General features: G+C 42.8%; 1 protein-coding gene and 1 non-coding gene across 9 annotated transcripts in view; both read left to right on the forward strand.

The window, feature by feature from the left end:
• LOC126259903 (adipokinetic hormone/corazonin-related peptide receptor variant I) overlaps positions 1–18613 on the forward strand; it is a 1084372-nt gene that overhangs the window by 814432 nt on the left and 251327 nt on the right. The gene's annotated exons all lie outside the window — the stretch shown is intronic.
• Trnaa-cgc (transfer RNA alanine (anticodon CGC)) lies at positions 4043–4115 on the forward strand. The gene has a single exon. It is a non-coding gene; the product is annotated as a tRNA-Ala (tRNA).

Consider the following 18613-nt stretch of genomic DNA (forward strand, 5'->3'; position numbering starts at 1 on the left):
GTGTTCACGGCGTGCTTCGGAACTCTAATACCTCTCGTAAACCATTGTTTTCTTCCTAGTAGACACACGGAAAGCATTATTCAACATTTCTGAAACTCTGCAGCGCTTCATTTCGCTCTTATAGCAAAATTTAACACAAATTCCTTGATCTATTTTTATACGAAATAAACAATTGCCGATGCTACCAATCCTTTCTGAAAGATGACGGTAGACATGCTAGTACACAAAATGTCCAGAAATGTTTACCAACACAAAAAACAATATCACGTGATCGGACAAGTGAAACACACGAAATTACAAAAGCTCCCTTACTTTTTTGAAGGCACCTCGTCAGCGCACCTGTGGACACAACATTCGCCACCCGACCTCATTCCCCAAAATATATCGCATGCCACAGCATTACACCCGTCACAATCATAATGTCATAACTGGGCAATAATTTTGATACTACACAGTTACGACTTTCTGAAAGACCAGCTTTTAAAAGATGTGTATAATTCCAAAAGCAGACATCTGCTTCGGAAGTCATTCTTGGAAAAATGGAAAACACTGATTCCAATGTTCATAGTGTCCGTCCCCGGTAGCTGAGTGGTCAGCGCGACAGAATGTCGATCCTAAGGGCCCGGGTTCGATTCCCGGCTGGGTAGGAGATTTTCTCCGCTGTGTTGTCCTAATCATCATCATTTCATCCCCATCGACGGGCAAGTCCCCGAAGTGGCGTCAAATCGAAAGACTTGCACCCGGCGAACGGTCCAGCCCACGGGAGGCCCTAGTCACACGCCATTTACTTTTAATGTTAATAGTGCTCATATAAATGGAACTTATGAAAGTACTTATTTCATGATTTATAAGATCCTTAAACGTGGAAATGTCATTTTGGAACAAACAACAGTGAAAATGTTCCGTCTTTGGAGCTTACAACAGAGCCATGTGTTCCATTTTAGTTAAGATGTTCATTTTATTCAAAATGTTGTATATAAAAAGGTTTAATAACATATTTTAGTCTCCTCAATTTAGCCTCTTTTTATGTCTTCATTAGTTAGTAACAAGTTGCACAATATTTAAATGCTCAGATTATATTCATCTTCCTGTGGTTCACAGATAACAAGTCTGGATCTGGATGCACGTTTTCCTCCTCTTCCCTCTTATAAATACGATCTATTACATTCCTGTAATACACCAAGGATTGCATCTGTCTGCAGCTATCTCCAGAAAGTTTGCCAAGTAATCGCTCAACATCACGCAGTTTTTCTTTTTTTATGATGGAGGTATCAATGGGAAATTCCGTTTTTTCCATGTTTGAAAGTGTATTTCCCCGTTTTAGTATTCCTCTGTGCACATTCAGATCACTTCCGTAGTACTGCTCACCTCGAACTACAACTGCATTTTTCGACCTTTTTTTATCATAATTCTCTTGCAAAAAATTTCGTTTTGAAATGCCAGGCACTTGGTGGTTTGGAAACACTTTGTATGCTTGTTTTCCAACCATAAACTGTTCTGCAGACCTAATTTGTTTTGGGAACCATAGTCGTTGAATGTATTGCAATATTATTCCGGTTTAATAATGGTCTCCAGTTTGTTTATCACCTTTTTAATTATTCCGAATTCTCCGTCAGATGGGTTGAAAGAGTGACCCACAACTGGAAAGACCAACTGAATTTCATCGACATACTGTGGTTCGTCATTTCTCATCCAGTAAGAAATCATGCCAATAATTGTGCTGTTTTTCTTTTGTCCTGCACAGCCGTCAAACGTAAGCTTTAGATTTTTTCTGACAGAGAGATCAAGCTTGTTTAATGTCATAAAGTGCCGGGGCGATTTCTTTTGATTCTTTTGGCGCACGATTCTAACGAAACAGACATTAAAGTATTGTCCTTTTTGGGGATCATGAGATGAAGCAACACAAATAGTGAAATTGTACAAGTACAGTTGCCAAGAGTAATAAGCTGGTTGATCAGGAATTTTGGACAATACCAATTTTTTTGGCAATCATAACTAAGATTGAGTTCGTCTGTCTCTTCCTTTGTTTAAACGTCATAGAAAGCTTGGGCTCTTAACTTTGGCACTCTTGGAATAGTCATCACTTATAATTTGTCTTGAGATGGTTTAGAGTGGCTTACTTTTCTTTCAGCATGACAGAGGTGGGATAAACATCAGTTGATGGACTTCCATAGCTTATATTGTAATTCGTACAAAAATAATGCGTGAAATAAGCCTTGTTCATTCTAATACCAGGTGCAACCGATTCATTGAACATTCTCCAAAGTTTGGTAATGTACAGGGTGTTACAAAAAGGTACGGCCAAACTTTCAGGAAACATTCCTCACACACAAAGAAATAAAATATGTTATGTGAACATGTGTCCGGAAACGCTTACTTTCCATGTTAGAGCTCATTTTATTACTTCTCTTCAAATCACATTAATCATGGAATGGAAACACACAGCAACAGAACGTACCAGCGTGACTTCAAACACTTTGTTACAGGAAATGTTCAAAATGTCCTCCGTTAGCGAGGATACATGCATCCACCCTCCATCGCATGGAATCCCTGATGCGCTGATGCAGCCCTTGAGAATGGCGTATTGTATCACAACCGTCCACAATACGAGCACGAAGAGTCTCTACATTTGGTACCGGGGTTGCGTAGACAAGAGCTTTCAAATGCCCCCATAAATAAAAGTCAAGAGGGTTGAGGTCAGGAGTGCGTGGAGGCCATGGAATTGGTCCGCCTCTACCAATCCATCGGTCACCGAATCTGTTGTTGAGAAGCGTACGGACTGAAATGTGCAGGAGCTCCATCGTGCATGAACCACATGTTGTGTCGTACTTGTAAAGGCACATGTTCTAGTACACAGGTAGAGTATCCCGTATGAAATCATGATAACGTGCTCCATTGAGCGTAGGTGGAAGAATAAACTAAAATGAGCTCTAACATGGAAATTAGGCGTTTCCGGACACATGTCCACATAACATCTTTTCTTTATTTGTCTGTGAGGAATGTTTCCTGAAAGTTTGGCCATACCTTTTTGTAACACCCTGTATAGATCATTTGGCCAGAACTGGTGGCCTTTAATTTGACGTCTGCAGTAATAGAGTTCACTTACATTACATAACTGTTCGATGAAATTTTTCATAGCCACCTTTTTGATCTCACATTTCTTGCTACGCGTATCACCTCTTTTTTTCTGCTGGTAGTAGAATGCCACTTGCAGACAAGTCCTATCCAATCTTATTAGACCTGCAAGATAACTAAGAAATGTCTCCCTGCTCTTTTTACAAAATACTTAATGGAGACTGTTTCTTTTGTTGTTTTTTGTTACCTGTGGTGTTTTTCTTCCGTCTTCTCGGATGATCAGCCGCTGTGTATTTCAGAATGAATGCATCCTCAACCGTCTTTTTAGGAACTCTATAAAACGTTTTATGAAATTGCTTTACATCACATAGGGATAAGAAGGGACTGAATTGGGAGTCTTCTGTTTTGTGGTTACAAATCGGAGCTCTAGGAATGCTTTCCGCTGAGTGCGTGCGGCAATGAACAGAAAGACAATTAGAACATAGCAAACATGCTGTGTAGTAATCATAAGTAACCAGGTGAGAAAAAGCAATAAAACAAAATACGTGACACTTAACTATTTGTTTTCTGTATTTCGTACATTTAGTGGCGTAACAGACTATCCTCCTTCCACGTCCTGCCTCTACTTGTGAAACCTCTTGTCCATGAGATTCCATTTTATAAGCTCAGCTTTGAGAAATGTGCGGATGTGACGATAGTGCGGCATAATAATACGACGTTGAGTTAATGCTGCGTTGTTAACGTTCCCTCCAGTGAAAGGCGCGCAATAACGATGCAGTGTTACAAACTTGTGTAAAATAAATATCTCGTATCTTCAAACATCACAAGTCATGTGAAAAGACATCTGGTTATGGAGCAATACATGCTGTCGTGGTGCATAATGCAAATGCAGGCATCTGACTAGGGGATTAACTGCGTATGTCCAATTTTGGAAATAACTCTGATTTACACTCCTGGAAATGGACCGAGCGAGGTGGCGCAGTGGTTAGCACACTGGACTCGCATTCCGGAGGACGACGGTTCAATCCCGTCTCCGGCCATCCTGATTTAGGTTTTCCGTGATTTCCCTAAATCGTTTCAGGTAAATGCCGGGATGGTTCCTTTGAAAGGGCACGGCCGATTTCCTTCCCAATCCTTCCATAACCCGAGCTTGCGCTCCGTCTCTAATGACCTCGTTGTCGACGGGACGTTAACCACTAACCACCACCACCACCACCTGGAAATGGAAAAAAAGAACACATTGACACCGGTGTGTCAGACCCACCATACTTGCTCCGGACACTGCGAGAGGGCTGTACAAGCAATGATCACACGCACGGCACAGCGGACACACCAGGAACCGCGGTGTTGGCCGTCGAATGGTGCTAGCTGCGCAGCATATGTGCACCGCCGCCGTCAGTATCAGCCAGTTTGCCGTGGCATACGGTGCTCCATCGCAGTCTTTAACACTGGTAGCATGCCGCGACAGCGTGGACGTGAACCGTATGTGCAGTTGACGGACTTTGAACGAGGGCGTATAGTGGGCATGCGGGAGGCCGGGTGGACGTACCGCCGAATTGCTCAACACGTGGGGCGTGAGGTCTCCACAGTACATCGATGTTGTCGCCAGTGGTCGGCGGAAGGTGCACGTGCCCGTCGACCTGGGACCGGACCGCAGCGACGCACGGATGCACGCCAAGACCGTAGGATCCTACGCAGTGCCGTAGGGGACCGCACCGCCACTTCCCAGCAAATTAGGGACACTGTTGCTCCTGGGGTATCGGCGAGGACCATTCGCAACCGTCTCCATGAAGCTGGGCTACGGTCCCGCACACCGTTAGGCCGTCTTCCGCTCACGCCCCAACATCGTGCAGCCCGCCTCCCGTGGTGTCGCGACAGGCGTGAATGGAGGGACGAATGGAGACGTGTCGTCTTCAGCGATGAGAGTCGCTTCTGCCTTGGTGCCAATGATGGTCGTATGCGTGTTTGGCGCCGTGCAGGTGAGCGCCACAATCAGGACTGCATACGACCGAGGCACACAGGGCCAACACCCGGCATCATGGTGTGGGGAGCGATCTCCTACACTGGCCGTACACCACTGGTGATCGTCGAGGGGACACTGAATAGTGCACGGTACATCCAAACCGTCATCGAACCCATCGTTCTACCATTCCTAGACCGGCAAGGGAACTTGCTGTTCCAACAGGACAATGCATGTCCGCATGTATCCCGTGCCACCCAACGTGCTCTAGAAGGTGTAAGTCAACTACCCTGGCCAGCAAGATCTCCGGATCTGTCCCCCATTGAGCATGTTTGGGACTGGATGAAGCGTCGTCTCACGCGGTCTGCACGTGCAGCACGAACGCTGGTCCAACTGAGGCGCCAGGTGGAAATGGCATGGCAAGCCGTTCCACAGGACTACATCCAGCATCTCTACGATCGTCTCCATGGGAGAATAGCAGCCTGCATTGCTGCGAAAGGTGGATATACACTGTACTAGTGCCGACATTGTGCATGCTCTGTTGCCTGTGTCTATGTGCCTGTGGTTCTGTCAGTGTGATCATGTGATGTATCTGACCCCAGGAATGTGTCAATAAAGTTTCCCCTTCCTGGGACAATGAATTCACGGTGTTCTTATTTCAATTTCCAGGAGTGTATAATGCTTATTTTATGTAAGTGAAGAAGGGTTTTGGAGAGTACACTGGTGTTTTTTTAGGCATATTTCAAGATAAAGAAACAGGAAATGGTCGTACATCATTTTCGAGTCAAAATGTCAGACGTCTTCTTTTGGAAATGTACACCGCAAATATTCGCGAGCACCGGGTATTCCCCACTCAGTCCGCCCTTCTGCAGCCTCCTAATGACCGCACTAGTAGTGTACCCTGGAGTGCCAACCAGAGTTCTTCTATTCGCGATAAGTTGACGGCGAGGGAAGTAGAGTGGGAGGAGGACATATCCACCCAACGTGTTTTGCAATTTTGTTCGAGAACAAAATATGAGTACGTAATACGTTAAAATCATTTGACATATACCTCCAATAATATTTTAACAATATCCTCGTGCTGATAGACTGTATCTGAATATACGCCTCAAAAGCAAAATGAATAAACATAAAAAAAGGAAGAATTATTATGATATGAAGTTAATGATTTCCAATTTACAATTTATTCAAGCCAATCACGTAGAAGAATAGCGCACGCTCTCATAATGTACTTCACTTTTAACAGTGCCAGATAAAAAATAAATAAATAAAAGTAGAACTCTGACGTTAATAATTGAATAGTGCTGCTTCTTTAATGACACACTAATTCGTAGCTTCCCGTTACATTGCATTTGCGAATCCCAGCACAAAAATGTCTAAAGCAAAGAGATATCTGGCGTCAGCTATAAGGTGAAAACAGGCACGTTGACACGATGAACAAATTACGCTACTAATATCAAAACAGTATTTTCCACAAACTTGCTCGCTTCATTGAACAACACTTCGCGATCGAGCATTTGGGGAAGCAGTGTGACGGAGCAAGTGACAAAGGATAGGTGCGCGCCGAAGTTTTAAAAGCTGTTGTAACCTTCCCACAAAAATGATAATGAAAATATGCCAAGCGTAGCCTCGCCACAAAAAATAATAATTAAATGAATTTTTGTAATATTGTAACCTCTGAACAAAATTGGCTCCCATTTATAGTCTGTGCGCAGAAATGCATTCACACTTAATATTCCTACAAAATTCTTTTCACATTTAATATCAAATTCGAAACAAAAAAAATTCCTAAACACCAAAATAATAAAAAAGTTTTGTAACCTGATGAATTTATAAGGACAGCGGCGCTGACCTTCGGCTCTGTATTCGGAATATTAAAAAAAAGCAAAAATTCTTACCTCAATAAAACTGCAATTATATCTGCTCTTAATTAGTCATTTTTCGACACAGCTTCGTGCAATGCTGGCGTATTTTTTTTTTTATTCTTGGAAGCAATGATAATGCATCGGAAATTGAAATGAATGCTTTTCTTTAAAAGAGTTACTTTATATTATAAAAATTATTATTGGAGCATTTTTGAACAAATTAGATTACAATTAACATACATTATTAAATATGCGCAAGGCTGCTTCTTTACCTTCTACAACAATACTCATCCTCCAGAATCCTGACCAGAGTCGCGAGCAGAGCACACAGCCGACGCATGCCGACTCCCGCAGACTACTCAAGACTACTACTGTCGACTCGCGCAGTCAAGCGCAGACTAGCGACAAGCAACAACTAACGACATACTACTCTCTGGTCAGAGATTCTGTCATGCCTCGCCCATCGCCGGCCAAGCATACGTCTTACACTGTACAATTTTAAGGTCGTAACTCCGTGTTACCAAAATTATGGCCCAAATTTTCACTCGGGATCTATTGCTGGGCCTGATATCTTGCAACTGTGCTTTTTTCTCCTTAAAATATGAGGTCAAGTTGGTAATTTTTCCTTCTCACTAATATCAACAAGAAAAAATGTTCCTAGTGCGGAACCCTGAGGAACGTCTAATTCTGCGATACAGTGATCGGATAACCGTTACGTGAGGGAGTCAAGAAATCTGCTGCTCAGATGGCAATTAACTACTCTACGCTTAGTGCCCAAGGTTTTAGTTTATTTACCAATACAACGCGCACCGAGGCGAGACTAAACCCGACTGCAGTAGCCAGACAAGTAACTGACGACCTGTGAATCAGAGGCGTACAGCAATAGAGATGTACGCCAGGCGACTAACAGAGTGTCCAGTGCAGTGCACAGGCGGAAAGATTATTTACTTACGGTAAGTTCTATGGGACCAAACTGCTGAGGTCATTGGTCCCTAAGCTTACTCATTACTTAATGTAACTTAAACTAACTTACACTAAGGACAACACACACACCCATGCACAAGGGCGGACTCGAACCTCCGTCGGGGAGAGCCTCGCGAACCGTGGCAAGGCCCCCTTAGACCGTACGGCTACCCCAAGCGTCGGAAAGATTATTGTGGATTCAGAAGCGAGAGACTGGGATACGAATAGACAATGAGAGGGTCGTATTTTACAGAGCATACGGCTCCCGCTTCAGTTTGCTCACGCTCCTTCGCAAGCAAAGAGGTAGCTGGTTGAGAGAAGAGACAGCTGGGTCCATAAGTGTGGGGCGAATCAAGTTTTGTATGTAATTATGACTGAGAAAATAGTATCAACGTCGAGTGGTATCGAGATGAGGTGTGGCCACGTGTAAAACATTCCAGGCACCCTCGTGTCAGCAATGTATGATATTTTCTGGGCTGAAGCTTCTGACTGGTTGCCAAAGTCTCCAGATCTGACAACCATTGCCTGCCAGCCACCATCAAGACCCTGACAGATGTCCTTATGGCAGTGAAGCAGAGATCTACAATCACAGCACATCGTGGCCCACAGCCACAATGAACTATCTGCTTGTTGTGAAAGAGTTAATCTCTCGTTTTAAGTAAAATATAGGTAACGCAGCTACTCAGCTGCAGTGCACCGATGGGTGGAGCAAGGAGACACATAACAGTAAACAACATTCACACTAGTTCTTGCTCTTTTTCTAGCAAAAGTACACACAATGACACACACAATCACACAAACATAGAGTCCCGTTGGCACAGCGAAATCGGTTATTGATAATGGATTACTGAAAGCAGTTGTCTGAACTGATGGAGTTGGGGAGGGGATAGAGACGGATGCAGAGAGGATCTAGTGGGAAAAATGCAGGTCTTTGGAAAGATGACCCCACAGCCGCACACGGCAAAAGCAGTACAGAGGATACAGCAAAAAAGAGATACAGTGAGAAGGAATTGGGAGAAAGGCAGGGAAGGGAGCCAGAGGAAGGTGGAGAAGAAGAAGGAGAAAGGTAGGGGAGGGAGTAAGAAGAGGGATAGGAAAGAGGGACAGACAGAAAGAGAGAGCAAAAGCGAGAGAGAGAGAGAGAGAAAGAGAGAGAGAGTGAGGAGGACAGGCAGTGAGTGAGAAAGAGAGGTGGAATAGAGAGAGGGAGGAAGAGAGCTGGGAGACAAAATGCGTGCATGGCGGAGTGGAGGGGGGAGAGTGGTGAAGAAGGCAGTGGACGATCTGGATGTTGAAGCAGAAAGGAGAAAGTAAAAACTTAAGGCGAGGCAGTGCGAAATATATTAGTGGATTTTAGGCCAGGAGGACTGCGAAAACACATGTTTTCCGGAGAGTTGAAAATGAGAGAGGAAGAGAGACAGGGTGATACATACACGCGTACATATGATAAACCCGTACCTCAAAAATATTTCTCTTCTTCATACCTCATCCGTCTTGCTACAGATGATGTGTCTCTGATCTCACATGTACTAAGATTGCAGTACACGTGAGGTACCTATTTGCTTCTACTGCCCTGAGTGGAATGCGGAAGTTCTAATAAATGTTCAACAATCTGCAGTATTCTGCGCAGAAAACAGTACGTAGGTGGTGAATCCGTCATCTTGAGGCTGTAAGAAACTGCCACTTGCTTTTTATTAGTAGAACACGAGAAACTGCGAAATTACATTCAACTTTAGAATCACAGCTCTCACATTTACAAACTAGACATTGCAAATTAATTCTTAACTTATACCGATCGCGGCAGACAACATGTCTGTCCTCCGAACCAGCTCTGATGTTACAGCAGAACCACTTCGCCCGCCATCTAAGTTAGGCGCGATCCGAAGATCACCGAAGTGCTTCGTCTGCCTTTTCGTTTAGCAGTTGTTTATTATTATGCTGGTTATTAATACTCGTGAAATAATGGATTGATAGCAAGCTATTGAGAGATACTTGAAATATGAAATGCAAGTAAATACGCTGAGTAGTTTCTGTAATATTAATAACAGGAAATTATGATTCTGGCTCGCGGTTTCCGAACGCAGCAGCCAATCACGGAGAAGAACCACAATTTAGGCGGTCTTTCTCACGATACCCATACCGAACAAACCATATGTCACCGGTACCTCACACCAAATTACGTCATCTTCCCACTGTTGCCTTCTCAATTGCTCTAATAAGAGATCCTGGCACATGAATACGATGGCTTCAAAACCAGAAATATTACAACAGATTCTTTTCTCTATTTTTGTTTTCTCTTTACAAGTGTCTCTTTAGTTTCAGATTTTTCCGAGTTACCAGTGTCTTGAAATTAGATTATAAGATGAATATCAACAAAACCAAAACAAGGATGACGGAATGTGGCTGGAATTAATTCAGGCGGCGGCAAGGGAATTGGACTAGGAAATATTTACTTTTACTTTTAAGGGCTTCTCCACTCGTCAGTAGCTGCCCTGTATTTATATTCGCCAGCTTTCACGATCATGGCAGTCTTCCTCCTTTTGACCTTTCTTCGTCCGCAGCTCGTGGTCGTGCGGAAGCGTTCTCGCTTCCCGCGCGCGGGTTCCCGGGTTCGATTCCCGGCGGGGTCAGGGATTTTCTCTGCCTCGTGATGACTGGGCGTTGTGTGATGTCCTTAGGTTAGTTAGGTTTAAGTAGTTCTAAGTTCCAGGGGACTGATGACCATAGATGTTAAGTCCCATAGTGCTCAGAGCCATTTGAACCATTTTTTTGACCTCTCTTCCTCATCGTTACAATTATTCCCATTCTCCACGTTATTCTCGGCCGTCACTCTTCCTCCTTTCTGGCGGCGACCATTCCAGAATTGTTTTCGTCCACCGTCCTTTCTCCATCCACCGTACATGGCCATTCCATTGTAGAGCTCCATTCTCAATTCTTTGTATCCATTATCTCCCTAATTTCCCCGTTTCTTCTCCGCTCTGATGTAGACATTCTGGCTGCCCTCCTTATTTCACCCATTTCTACTGCTGTACTCTGCTTCTCTGTCCTCTGTCGCTCCCCCATGGTCCAACCGTCCACACCATATGTTTTTATAGTTTTCACTACTGTTTGCAAAATCCTCTTTTTTGTTCCTGCTGCTCTTGCCTGCTATATCTTGCGTTCCATATCTCCTTCAGAGCTTTCCGACGGATGGATAATCGATCCTAAGTATTTAAACTGCATTACGGCTTTAATAGTTCCTTGCGGCAGTACTATAGCCCTTCCATCCCCTCCCACTACTAGATATTATCTTTTGCTCACATTTACTCCGTTCCCGCCTCTTTCAAATGCTTCCACTAACTTCCTTGCCATAAATTTGACATCCTCTCTACTTTGTGCTGTCAGTACCAGATCATCAGAAACAATAATGTGTAAAGAGTGCCATGCTGGATAGGAAATCCCATACCTCGGTATTCCAATATGTACTGCGTATGTATTTTAAACAGGGTCAGCGACGTACTGCAGCCCTGTCTAAGTCCTTTTGATGTTTGGAATGTATCACTCGACTTTCTCCCTACTTCAGCTGCTGCGTACACTTGGTGTTATATCCTCTGGATTAGGGATATCTGTTGCGCTTCTGCACCTATATACTCCACTGCTTCCCATAGTCCGTTGATGGGTAAAGGATCATACGCTTTTTCTGAATCCATAAATAATAGGTGTACTTCCTGATCCTTAGAATACATCTTCTCACTTATTTGTCTAAGAATAAAAATATGATCCATGCAAGATCAAGTGGTTCAAATGGCTCTGAGCACTACGTGACTTAACATCTGAGGTCATCAGTCCCCTAGAACTTAGAACTACTTAAACCTAACTAACCTAAGGACATCACACACATCCATGCCCGAGGCAGGATTCGAACCTGCGACCGTAAAAGTCACGCAGTTTCAGACCTAGAACCGCTCGGCCACCTCGGCCGGCCATGCAAGATCGTTCAATTGTAAAAGCTGCCTGTTCCTCTCTCGTCTTTCCCTTAATCTCATTCTTCAACCAGTTTTTCAGTGCAGCGCTGATAGAAGCCTTAATATTAATTCCCCTATAAATATGTGGATGCTGCTTATTTTCTTTTTTGTAGATAGCAGATATGTTTGATACACACGACTTCCTTAGTATTTCCTCTCCCTCCACAATACGACTGAGAAATTTACGTATAAGCCCCACCATTTGAAGGGCCTATATTTCCACAATTCCATCACAACTCGTCCCAGCCTACTTGCCTTTTCATTTCTTGCCTTATTCAGTATCTCTTTTACTTCTTCCTCTAGTATGGTTTCTGCGTTACCTAATGTACTTCTATCACGTGGTCTCTTCTTTTCTCTACTAGAAGTTCTTCAAAGTTCTTTCTCCACTGTCCACTACGTATCGGCTGTGTTGTGGGTGCAGGATTGCTAGCCATTTTCATCTTCCTTATCATCCTCCATGCCTCTGGGTATTTGCCCAGTCCAAGAGATTTCCCCACACACTCTTTCCCATTCCTCTTCATTATACTTTATTATTAATTTCTTAGCCTTGTTTTTATGTAACTTGTTCCTACTTCAGTCATCGTCACTCCCAGAGCTTAACCATAAATTATATAGTTTCTTCTTTTCCTTAGCCACCTCCAAGAACTCCGTGGTCATCCATTCAGTTCTTACTCTTCTCTCCCTTACCCTCCCTAAAGCCTCCTTCGCCGCTTCCTTAATTGACGGTCTCAGGAAATTGTACAGCTCATAAGCACGCCAGTGCTCCTCCACTGCATCTAACCTTAGATTTAATCTCTGCTGATACAAACTGTTCACACTTTCTTCTTGTAGCAGATGTACGCTATATTTCGTATCCTCTATAGTTCTACTACCAGCATCCTCCTCTTTCTCCCCCTGTTGGTCTTAATGGGAAACGTAATTTTTGAAGTAGCTATAAAATAATCGGATCCACCCTTTACTCTTGTTTGTACCCTTAATTGTCCACTGCCTCCACTCTGTTGCACAGTCTGTAATTGATTTTAGGTTCCTTGACGGACTGGCCCAGACATACTTATGTATATCTTTATGCTAGAATTTACAGAAGTTAATCAACCTCATCCTCTATCGTTTTCTACATCCTCTCCCCGCAGTCCTACAATGTCATCGTTTAATCATTTCCAATTCGTCCATTTAAATCCTGCTTTATTAAGAAGTCACGTTCATCTGGACATTAGTCAACCACTTCTTGTAAGTCATCTTCCCTTCAGGAGCGTCTTCGTTAGGGTCATACACCTCAATTAATTCCAGTTTTATTCCACGAATTTTTATTGTTACAGTGATTATTTTTTCATTCTCTTCTTTCCAGTCAATTATTCCTTGTTCCTATTTTTTATGTAATAACTGCTAATCCTTATTTTTTTCTCTTTCGGTTTTTTTTCACTCCAGTCCAAACGAAAATATACTCTCCAATTACTTCTTGTCCAGATCCATTCTTTTCGTCCCTGTCACTACCAAGATATCCATCTTCAGTGCTTCCATTTCCTCAATTATTGTCTCAACGCCGGCACGGTAGCTCAGCGTGTTCGGTCAGAGAGCTGGTTGGCCTCTGTAATAAAAAACTGAGAGGAAGGACCAACAAATGAACTTTAACGGATGTCATGTGACGTCCGCAACGACCAGACGCAACGATCAACAACGAACAAAAATGGAAAAAAAAGAAAATGTGATCAGCGCAACAGGATGTCAATCCTAAGGGCCCGGGTTCGATTCCCGGCTGGGACGTTTTCACCGCTCAGGGACTGGGTGTTGTGCTATCCTAATCATCATCATTTCATCCCTATCGACGCGCAAGTCGCCGAAGTGGCGTCAAATCGAAAGACTTGCACCCGGCGAACGGTCTGCCCGACGGGGGGCCCTGGTCACACGACCTATTATAAACTTGGTGTTAGATTACAAATACTTTTGTCGTCCAGAGTAACTGAGCGTTTATTTTCAGTGCGTGAACGTTCCTGCGCCGTAGATAAAGGATTTTTTTTTTTACTTGAAAAATCGCAAGCATTATCTTATAGTGAACTCTTCGAGTGTGTGCTTCTCTTGCCAGATCGCGTCGTTTTTATGTCTGCGTCGCGTCGTTTTTATGTCTGCTTGAGTCTCTTTCCCTAACTCTTGCGTAACTTTTGTGAGCTATGTTTATGATGTTGACAATTTCAGCAGCAGAAAAATTCATACTTGATAGCCTTGAAATATGAGAAATACGTCTTGGACTTGATATAAATATACGTTACGTAACGTTTCCAAGGAGCTGAAACGTCAGTTATCTGTTTCTGTAAAAATGTTCTTTAATCCAAGTATCCGCGTCTATCATTTACCGTTCACTCCATGGCAAAGACTAGTTTCTCACTGACTTAGTTTTCAGTGGTACACAATCAGCCATATCATTCTGCCGGAGAATGGCATGAAATGCGTTTAAAAGCGCATCACGCCACCGAGTTACTTTTTGTTTGCAAAATTGAAAAATAACGTTGAAATTTTCAAAGTATATGAGACTGAAGTGAGTACTAACTGCTCAAGATGGATGTTTACATACTTCTGACAAATGATTGATTATTTCCTGGTGCATTTGACTGATACTGAATGCAAAAGCACCTCTCACTAAGCTTGTTTACATAGAAATGAATATTCATCAGAGTATAATGTGTGGTGTCACCGCCAGACACCACACTTGCTAGGTGGTAGCCTTTAAATCGGCCGCGGTCCGTTAGTATACGTCGGACCCGCGTGTCGCCACTATCACTGATTGCAGACCGAGCGCCGCCACACGGCAGGTCTAGAGAGACTTCCTAACGCCCCAGTTATACAGCCGACTTTGCTAGCGATGGTTCACTGCCTACTTACGTTCTCATTTGCCGAGACGATAGTTTAGCATAGCCTTCAGCTACGACATTTGCTCGAGCTAGCAAGGCGCCATTATCAGTTACTATTGATATTGTGAATCATGTACCGTCAAGACCGACGTTCATCATTAATGGATTAAAGTTAAGTATTCCACCAGCTACGTCCGTTTTTCTAAATTCTAATTTCCTTGTCCTGTTCCAGACCTCACGCCAGCCTGCGTGAGCTAAAACACGTGCATTTCGGCCTCCTCTAGTAACACGGTGTTGGCTCTCCTGCCAACCACAACATAATGAATACTTAAAAGCAGCGGAACTCATTTACTTTTATTTAAACAAAACTGAACAAATGTAAGACGTCTCTGACTTAATGAGACTGCCATACTATCTGCTCTACTGCTCTGCGTCTAACGAAGCTTTAAACGTTCTACCAGTCCTGCGCCCGAAGTCCTGCATGTAGAGCTCTTCGTATTGGAAGAGGAAGCTGAAAGAAGACGTTGCTGTACCATGCCCTGTAACGAGTAATCGTACAACTGATCTGATCTGGTCCTAACCAAGTAGTTACAAAAATTTTCGCATCTTATAGTACAAATCATTCTTACTAACGCACTGGACACAGCAGCTTAATGCTCAAACAGAAGGTAAGTTTCAATAAAGAGGAAAATATTCTGCTGACCGAGCGGCACGTGATAAACAAGTGCTAAGCAGATGCACTACACAGATTGATAAAACGCAAGGTGTGGAAAATACGAGTGCATTACCCGTTCGCATCTAAATTTGTCCATCAAATACTTTAAACTAAATGAGCACGTATTTGTGACCAGGCTGACCAGCTCTGCAATGTTGTTGCTAGGTTAGCGTTTTTTAATTCAATTTGGCGACGATATTGTTAGCTTTGCAACATGTCTCATTTCTGGAGATTTTAAAACTTGTAAGTTTCAATTTGTCATGAAATGTGACAATTCTCGCAATGATTAGATACGACTTTTTTCATTTATCGTTAGCATCCACAAAATATCGGCTGCAAGTATTGCGTAAGTGTTTCTGATATATCGCTGTCCGATATCCCTAATTTTCCCTAGGATTCACCACCCTCGTGCTGATCATCGCTTCTAAGTGACAATAACAAAATAAAATTAGTTCTCGTCCACGCTTTTAAGAAGCTGCCGGCCGCAGTGGCCGAGCGGTTCTAGGCGCTTCAGTCCGGAACCGCGCTGCTGCTACGGTCGCAGGTTCGAATCCTGCCTCGGGCATGGATGTGTGTGATGTCCTTCGGTTAGTTAGGTTTAAGTAGTTCTAAGTTTAGGGGACTGATGACCTCAGATGTTAAGTCCCATAGTGCTTAGAGCCATTTGAACCATTTTTTTAAGAAGCTGGTTAATGATACTCATTTATTCAATAAATTCACTGAAATGAATAAGATGCAGTACCCGTAAAGATTTCGAGCAGAGTACCTGATGTGTCGGCAGAAGTGCCAACACCGTGTTGTTTGAGGAAGCCGAAATGCACGCTATAAGCTCACGCAGGATGGCGTGAGGTCTGAAACAGGATACTTAATGAATGCTATAAAGAAAAGTACGTAGCTGCTGGAATACTTAACTTTAATCCATAATTGGTGAACATTGGTCTTGTTACTGTACATGCTTCATTAGATACATAGCAAAGGAGAAATGGCGCCTTGCTAGGTCGTAGCAATTGACTTAGCTGAAGGCTATGCTAACTATCGTCTCGGCAAATGAGAGCGTAATTCTCAGTGAACCTTTCCTAGCAACGTCGGCTGTACAACTGGGGCGAGTGCTAGTAAGTCTCTCTAGACCTGCCGTGTGGCGGCGCTCGGTCTGCAATTACTGACAGTGGCGACACGCGGGTCCGACGACGTATACTAATGGACCGCGGCCGATTTAAAAGCGACCACCTAGCAAGTGTGGTGTCTGTCGGTGACACCACAGTACCTAAAAAAAATGAACACTTTAAAAAATGGTTGTGTAGAGTGCAGGAAGACGACACAAATTGTTATTGTAAGTATTGTGAATTGCAGTTATCAGTTGAAGTAAGTGATTTAACGAAACATATGAACATTAACAAGTGTAAAAAGGCGGAAGCACCTTTTCGTAACTAATATCAACATGTGTCATCATTCAAATCAGTGAATATTGAAACAAAACAAGTGAAAGCACTAACTTCATTACTCAATGCAAAACACTGTTCTCTCAGAGTAACTGACCACATGTGCCAACTCCGTAAGTCGCGTTTTTCGGATAGGAAGGGTGCCAGTGAACTAAGGATACACAGAACAAAATGTGCTGCTATCATTTGCAATCTCATACGACCATATTCTGAGAAACACTTGTTAAAAGATATTAGGTGATAGGAGATACACCTCACTGATTGATGAAAGTAATGTCTGTTCAGTTACAAAATTTTTCGGAAAATCCATCAGATATTCAGAAGCAAAGAAATACGTTGTTTTCAATCTACTTGCAGGTAATACAATTAAATGAATGCAACCCTGATGCTCTTACCTCAGCCTTAAATACTTGTACAGAGAATGGATGGTTAAATTTTGCGAAATTAATAGCAATTGGGACCGATAGTGCACGGTGATGATTGGTATCAACAATTGCGCGTACGACAAACTGAAAACTGATTTGCCTCACCTGCAGCTAATTAGGTTCCCTGCAGCTATTAATTTTCTACGCTACCGCATAATTCCTCCCTAGAAACTTAGATTTTCTAATCATAGAAACCTACAACTTTTTCTCCCATACGTCGGTCAGGCAAGTCACGTGCAAAAAGCTGTATGAAGCAATTAATGAAGGAAAACTGCCTTCGAAACATGTGAATGTAAGTGTTGCTCGCTGGCTGTCCATTTCTGTGGCAGTAAACAGAATACTTCAACAGCGGCTTGAACTGAAAACTCATTTTAGTATAGCTACAATCAATGAGCGTTGTAATGCCCCAGAAATCATTAAAAAAAAGGCATTTTTCGCTACCGCAGAATCTTCTCACTAAAGTCCGATCACCAACTTTCTCCTCCGAATGTGAAAATATTTTGTTGACACCGACCTACATAGGGAAAAACGATCACTATGATAAAATAAGGCAAATCAGAGTTCGTACGGAAAGGTATAGGTGTTCGTTCTTCTTGCACGCTATACAAGATTGGAAAAATAGAGAATTGTGAAGGTGGTTCGATGAACCCTCTGCCAGGCACTTAAATGTGATTTTCAGGGTATCCATGTAGATTTAGATGTAGATGTAGAGATGTATGCAGACCGTAATAATTAGACATTTATTGTTTTTCTCATGCCGATACTAAAGCAAGTTCAGCCGGTAAACAAACACTTCGAAGGTTAAAATCAAGACCCACAAAACTTCTGGGTGATTTATTGCTGCTTTTTATGTCTCTGTGTACGAGGTTTGTGCTTCCAGACAAAAGACTGGATTTTAAACAGGACAAACTGGAGAATCATTTAGATCAAAAACCGTAGCTTGGTTATGAATTTGGAACGGAAATGTCTAGTGAAAAATTCCCCAAGGAAGTTGAGAAGGATATTCATAAAAGGTGTCTTTAATTCATTGTTGGACTAGTAAATCAACTATGGCAATGTTTTCCCGGGAACATTGCTGTTTTGCAGGAAATGGCCCTATTTTCGCTTCACGAATGTATCAGACCTGTAAAAAAGTCTAATTGAAATAGCAAAATTGTTTACAGACGATAAACACTATTAATAGCTGATGGCCCACAGTGGAATATTTTAAGTAATGAAAAGTGGTACGAAGTGAATGTGTTAAAATTTTGGGTGCAAGCGACCCCGAAGGAGAAAATCCTTTCCATGAACTGGCAGTTATCGCCGTAAATGTGCTGTCACTCCC

The sequence above is a fragment of the Schistocerca nitens genome, chromosome 5 (genome assembly GCF_023898315.1).
Source record: "Schistocerca nitens isolate TAMUIC-IGC-003100 chromosome 5, iqSchNite1.1, whole genome shotgun sequence".
Classification (NCBI taxonomy): Eukaryota; Metazoa; Arthropoda; class Insecta; order Orthoptera; family Acrididae; genus Schistocerca; species Schistocerca nitens.